At 43.2% G+C, this 7339-nt stretch overlaps 1 pseudogene; it reads left to right on the plus strand.

Annotated features, from left to right (window-relative positions):
- Positions 1-4496: 4496 nt before the first annotated feature.
- LOC110295290 lies at positions 4497-6926 on the plus strand (annotated as a pseudogene).
- The last annotated feature ends 413 nt before the right edge of the window (positions 6927-7339 follow it).

Genomic DNA, 7339 nt, shown 5'->3' on the forward strand with positions numbered 1-7339 from the left:
ACACAATTCCTTTCTGTTTTCACCTCTGAACCACACCAGTAGGACCTGGGAAGGAACAATGTGAGCTTCAGAGCAACACCTGTTTGCTGCCCAAAGCTATGAGCAATCATTTTCTTCCTTGACTGACAATTGAATTTAACAGGCATAAGTCAGAGATTAAAGTCTAGAAATCCAAGGGAACTAATAAGCTTGGCTTCTCCCATTTATTTTCTCCAGAAATTTGGCTGTGACAGGACAATGGCCACATCTAGGCTTGGTCCTCAACCTTTGCATATCTTGAAACTCTCTACCAGATGTGTCTAGAGAGTAACCTCAGAGGTCATTCCAGAATCACTTCTTCCAGGGGACAGCATCAATGACACAGGTTCCTATGAAAGTAGAAAACATAGATCAGCTTCCTTCCAGTCCAGTGTGCACCTTGTAAAGGCTTGCCAGCTACAAGACTTGGAACAACTTCTCTTGAGGCACTCTCCTCAATACTGTGCCTCATTCAAGGAGCCACTGGTCTTCTCCATGTTGGGGGCTTTATCATGACCAAGAGTGCTATAGCTCCCAACTTTCAAGATTTTAAAATTGTACTATCTCACTTATCAAATCTGGATATTGAGATCCTATCCTGTAGTGAACCCCATACTATTCGTTATGGCTGCCTAGGTGAAATAGTTTCCATCTATAACCCTGTCTACACGCCAATTAAAGAAGATACTATCTNTGCCTCTTTGTGTAGTATGAGCTTTCAGCCTGTCTAGTACCTATCTCGGTGGCATAATCTGTTGACAATGTGCTAAGCTTACACTCCTTCATGTTAACCACATATGGGATAAAGAGATGGTTCAGGAGTTAGGAGCATGGGGGATAAAGACACAGGAGCTGACACATAGAAGCTTGTATATGATCCTGAGGTATGTGTTAGAGAAGCCAGTGCTCTAACTATTCACTCATATCTCCCTCCCCTTTTCTTTGCTTTTTCCTTACTGAAAATATTTTGTTTTTCATACAATGTGTTGTGGTTATGGCTTCAACTCCCCCAACTCCTCTGAGATCATTCCCACATTATTTTCCATCTCAATCCACACCCTTTGTATCTCTCCTGAGAAAAGAAACAGGCACTGAAAGAATCCAGAAACATGTGTGGCAGTACACAAGTGTACTGTCAGGACAGGGGAGGAAGAGGCAGGACCACCTCCAGCCTGGCCTAGCAAGTGAGTTACAGAACAGTTTAATTTACAATCAGACCCTGCTTGAAAAACAAACACAGAAATGAACAAATAAACAAAAAAACAACAGAAAATGAAAAGAAAAGAAAAGCACACTTTGGAACAGGACAAAATAAATAAACCAACAGAAAAAAGAGAGCCAATCCCACTCCCTCAAAAAAAAAAATAAAGTAGAACCATCAACAACAACAGCAAAAACAAATCCCAAAGAAATACAGAATACATTCAAAGACACAGAAATCCCAGAAAAACAGGAAAATGGTAGCTGTAATAGGCAAGCAAAGAATTTATAATCTAAAAGCAAAACAATATAAATAAACAAAAGTACATGACACAACTTTCTAACACTCAGATTTGCTAAAATGCCTTTGAGTTTGTTTTGTTTTCCTACCTACAACTGGTCAATTAGTCTCCCGTTAAGAGAGAGATTTGCATCCACAGGAAATTTCCATTTAACTCCAGGCAGTTAACTCCAGGCAGAGGTAGCACACACCTTTAATCCCAGCACTTTGGAGGCAGAGGCAGGCAGATTTCTGAGTTCCAGGCAAGTCTGGTCTACAGAGTGAGTTCCAAGACAGCCAGGCCTACACAGAGAAAATCTGTCTCTTAAAAAATCAAGAAAAGAAAAAAGGAAAAGAAGTTTCCATTTAACAAGGTTAGTGTTTCCTTTGCAACACTTTATGGATTAGAGACAGCTTCTGGGTTAGGAAGGGGAGCTTCTCTCAGTACTGTCATGTGGTACAAATCTGTGCATGCCCTGTGCCCGCTGCTTCAAGCTCTCTGAATTCATATGTGAATCAGGTCTGCTGTGTTTTAGAAGGCCTGGTATCTTCAGTGGAAGGACAGCTACTATGAACATAGTCAAGCAAGTGTCTTTGTGGTGTTGTGGGTCCTCTTTGGCTTTCTGTCTGGGAGTGGTAAAGCTGGCTCTAGAAGGTAGATTGAATCAAAATTTTTGAGAAACTGTCAGATTGATCATACAAGTGGTTGTGCACGTTTGCACTCTCTCCACCAATAGAGATATGTTCCCCTTGTTCCATAACCTCCCCACATGAGCTCTCAAATGAGGTTGAGAGCTCTGATTCAATTTCTGAAAAGGCTGCAGGTTACCAATAGAATTAAAAGGGTGGAGTTTAACCATCTAATTCAATTCCAGTTTGGGATTGGTAGGTGTGGATACAAAAGGGAGGGGTGAGCAGAGAGGCATAGAAAGGCTTCAGTGGAGCCAGAGAACACACTCAGAGATCTGCAGCCTGGATAAATGACTTGTTTGGTCAGCACTGAGAGACCTATCTACAGTGTTCAGAAGTAGTAGGTAAGGATATTCCCGTGGGTCATGCAGTTGGATGTAGAAACCTTTAGTCTCCCACATATGACCAAAAAATGTTAATTTTTATCTACTTACAGGAACACATTGAACATCTGGTATTTAATTCCAAATGAAGTTTTAGCTTCATGACAAACATATATGTTAACCAGTTGATTTCATTATTATGGTTGATTTTTTTAAAAGAAGGTCTTTCTATTTTGTTTAAGCTCTCCTAGAAATGACCATGTGGCATTGGGTAGGCTGAAAAGCAAGAACCTCCTTACTCATAAGCCTCCTCAGTGCATAGATTACTAGTGCATTCCCTCACATTTCCATTCACTCAAATGTTTGTGTTTGTTTTTGTGAGTCACTGGCTCACCTGGAGACCATGTATCTTTGAACACCTTTAACTCACAATAGCTGGAGTTAACTTGGAGAACATACTCAATGTCTTACCTTAGGCTTTCCCGTATATCGCTTTCACATAGCTTTGATTTTTTTGATATGGTCTTCATTAGGGACCCAGGAAACCCTGATAATTATAGGAACCCATTGTCATCATCATGCTTAGTGGGTCAATATTGATCCAAGACACAGGGGTTTTTGTGTGTGTGTGTGTGTTTACTGCTTCCATGATTTTTGTTTGTTGCATTTTTGTTTTGTTGGTTGTTTTGGTTTTCTTTTTTCTTTTTCCTTTTTTGTTGATTTTTTAATTACATTTGAATTGTTCTTTTACCCAGTCTTCCCTGACCATCGTCTATCCACTTTGACTCTAAGACTCCCTTACACACACACCCAGTCCCCAACAAGCCTCCAGAGGACCAAGCATCTCCCTTCCCATGGATAGGAGATAATTCAAACATCAGCTACATATTTATCCAGAGCCATGGATGCACCCATGTACAAACTTTGGGTGGTGATTTCATCCATCAGAGCTCTGAGCGGTCAAGTTAGTGGATACTGTTGTTCTTCCTATGGGGTTTCAATCTCTTTCACCTCTTCCGTTCTTCCCTAAGCCTTCCATTGGGTTCCCCTGGCTCAGTCTTATAGTTGCCTATAAGTGCCTGCAATTGTCTTATATGCTGGCACAGCCTCTCTGAGAACAGCCATACCAAGCTCCTGTCTGTAAGCACATCTTGGCATCAGCTATAGTGTCGGGGATTGGTGTCTGCTGATGGGATGGATCCCAGGGTAGGCAGTCTCTGGATGGTCTTTCCTTCAATCTCTGATTCATATTTTGTCCACGTTTTTCTTTAGATGGGAACAATTCTAGGTTAAAAATGTTGAGATGGATAACCGGGCCCTTCCCTCACCTGGGGACATGCCTATCAACTGGGGCTGGTCTCTTAAGTTTCTATATCCTTTGTGCTGCACATTTTGGTTTGGGTCATCCACATTAAGTCCTGTGATGCTTGTCAATTCAATATCTCTTTCATGCTTTTTTTTTTTTTTTTTTTTAAAGAGTGGATCACAAACAATTTTTTTTTTTCAAGACAGGGTTTCTCTGTGTAGCCCTGGCTGTCCTGGAACTCACTTTGTAGACCAGGCTGGCTGCCAAATTAGAAATCCGCCTGTCTCTGCCTCCCAAGTGCTGGGATTAAAGGCGTGCGCCGCCACGCCCCGCTACAAACAACATTTTTGATCCAAAAATTAGATACCCATTTGGGTGATAGAGAGACTGCCATGATGCCAGTGTGGGGGACTATCTTTCCATCACCAGTATAGGATGAATAGGTAACTTGATGTCTCTAGCATTGCATGAGCAGTAACTCACAAACTTAGTGGTTGCTGTGATGGTGAGGAAGTTTTATAAACTTTGTCTTAAACGAATATTCATTTCTGACTCCTTCCCCAGGATCCTTCTGAAGTATATTCATTTCTAACCCTTCCCCAGGATCCTTCTGATTGGAGACCTTTAGAAGATGAGTGTTCAGGGGACCCTGCCCGCTGCGGGTGACAGTCGGGGTGACATGGCCAAGGCTGGCGGGGCCGGGCCCCCAGCACTGCCTCCCGCGCCCCCGCACGGTTCCCCCTGTACCCTGGCCACCGCTGCAGGCAGCTCTGCTTCCTGCGGGACTGTGCCCGCAGGCAGGTCTGAGGGACCGGGAAGAGGCGGCTTGGTCTGGATCACTGAGAAGAAGGTGCAGCTGTGCTCTGCTTCATGGGCAAAGAAGCTGGAGAAACTCAGTGTGTACTCTGCCTGCAAGGCAGAGGAGTCCTGTAAATGCAATGGCTGGAAGAACCCTAACCCCTCTCCTATTCCACCAAGAGGNGACCTCCAGCAGATAATCGTCAGTTTGACAGAACCCTGTCGAAGCTGTAGCCATGCCCTTGCTGCTCATGTTTCTCACTTGGAGAATGTGTCAGAGGAAGAAATGAACAGACTCCTGGGAATTGTGGTGGATGTGGAGTACCTCTTAACCTGCGTCCACAAAGAAGAAGATGCAGATACCAAACAAGTTTATTTCTACCTATTCAAGCTTTTGAGAAGGTCAATTTTACAAAGTGGAAAACCTGTGGTTGAAGGCTCCTTGGAGGAGAAGCCACCATTTGAAAAGCCCAGTATTGAACAGGGTGTGAACAACTTTGTGCAGTACAAGTTTAGTCACTTGCCATCGAAAGAGAGGCAGACAACGATCAAGTTGGCCAAGATGTTTCTGAACCGCATCAACTACTGGCATCTGGAGGCTCCATCTCAGCGAAGACTAAGGGCTCCCAATGATGACATCTCTGGATACAAGGAAAACTACACAAGGTGGTTGTGCTACTGCAGTGTACCGCAGTTCTGTGACAGCTTACCCCGGTACGAAACCACAAAGGTGTTTGGGAGAACATTGCTTCGCTCGGTCTTCACCATCATGAGACGACAACTCTTAGAACAAGCCAGACAGGAAAAAGACAAACTGCCTCTGGAGGAACGCACCCTAATTCTCACACATTTCCCAACGTTTCTGTACATGTTGGAAGAAGAAGTGAATAGTCAAAATTCCCCTATCTGGGATCAGGATTTTCTCTCAGCCTCTTCCAGAACCAGCCCACTAGGAATCCAAACAGTGGTCAGTCCTCCTGTTACTGGGACAGCATTGTTCAGTTCAAATTCCACTTCCCATGAGCAGATCAATGGAGGAAGAACAAGTCCTGGATGCAGAAGCTCTTCTGGACTTGAAGCAAACCCAGGAAAAAAGAGGAAAATGAACAACTCTCATGCTCCGGAGGAGACCAAGAGATCTCGAGTGTTGGGGGATATTCCTGTGGAATTAATCAATGAGGTCATGTCTACCATCACAGACCCTGCAGGGATGCCTGGACCAGAGACCAATTTTCTGTCAGCCCATTCTGCCAGAGATGAGGCTGCACGGCTGGAAGAATGCATGGGTGTCATTGAATTCCACGTGGTGGGCAACTCCCTGAACCAGAAACCAAACAAGAAGATCCTGATGTGGCTCTTGGGCCTCCAGAATGTGTTTTCCCACCAACTGCCCAGAATGCCCAAAGAGTACATCACACGGCTTGTCTTTGACCCGAAACACAAAACCCTTGCTTTAATTAAAGATGGCCTTGTCATTGGTGGTATCTGTTTCCGGATGTTTCCATCCCAGGGATTCACAGAGATTGTTTTCTGTGCAGTAACCCCAGAGGAACAGGTCAAGGGCTATGGAACCCACCTGATGAACCACCTCAAAGAATACCACATAAAGCATCAGATCCTGAACTTCCTCACATATGCAGATGAGCATGCCATCGGCTATTTCAAGAAGCAGGGTTTCTCCAAAGAAATCAAAATACCTAAACCCAAATATGTTGGCTACATCAAGGATTATGAAGGAGCCANTTTGATGGGATGTGAACTGAACCCTCAGATACCATACACAGAGTTCTCTGTCATCATTAAAAAGCAAAAGGAGATCATTAAAAAGCTGACAGAAAGAAAACAAGCTCAGATTGGAAAATTCTACCCTGGACTTTCGTGTTTCAAAGATGGAGTTCGGCAGATTCCTATAGAAAGCATTCCTGGAATCAGAGAGACAGGCTGGAAACCAAGTGGAAAAGAGAAAAGTAAAGAGCCCAAAGACCCTGAACAGCTTTACAGCACCCTCAAGAACATCCTGCAGCAGGTGAAGAGCCATCAAAGTGCTTGGCCTTTTCTGGAACCAGTGAAGAAAACAGAAGCTCCGGGATATTATGAAGTTATAAGGTTTCCCATGGATCTGAAAACCATGAGTGAACGCCTCAGGAACAGGTACTATGTGTCTAAGAAGTTATTCATGGCAGACTTGCAACGGGTGTTCACCAACTGCAAGGAGTACAACCCTCCCGAGAGCGAGCACTACAAATGTGCCAGCATCCTGGAGAAGTTCTTCTTCAGTAAAATTAAGGAAGCAGGGTTGATTGACAAGTGATTTCTTTTCCTTAGACACACATCAGCAGTGTGCCTAAAGCAGGTCATTTAGGTTTTTGGTTGCTTTTGTTTTAGTTTTTGTTTTTGTTTTTAATTGTATATCATGTGTGGAAGAGACATGTAAGAATTAGCACTTTTGAAATACAAACAAAACCTCCTTTTAGCTTTTCAGAGATGTATTTAAATGGAAATCAAAGATTTTTTTTTATTTTGTGCAATAGATTTTAATCTATTTACTACTATCATGTTATTTTTCTCTGGCATGTCCAGTAGCTGACTATTGCATGGTAGATGATCAGGGGCTTCCTCAAAACCTGTATGTGAGGAAATTGCACACAGTACCAAGATTTGGGGTAATCTAGAGAAAAGTTTGACCATGAATGTCTCCATTTTGTTCTAATGGAACATGAAAGT

This window comes from Mus caroli, chromosome 5 (assembly GCF_900094665.2).
Source record: "Mus caroli chromosome 5, CAROLI_EIJ_v1.1, whole genome shotgun sequence".
Lineage (NCBI taxonomy): Eukaryota > Metazoa > Chordata > Mammalia > Rodentia > Muridae > Mus > Mus caroli.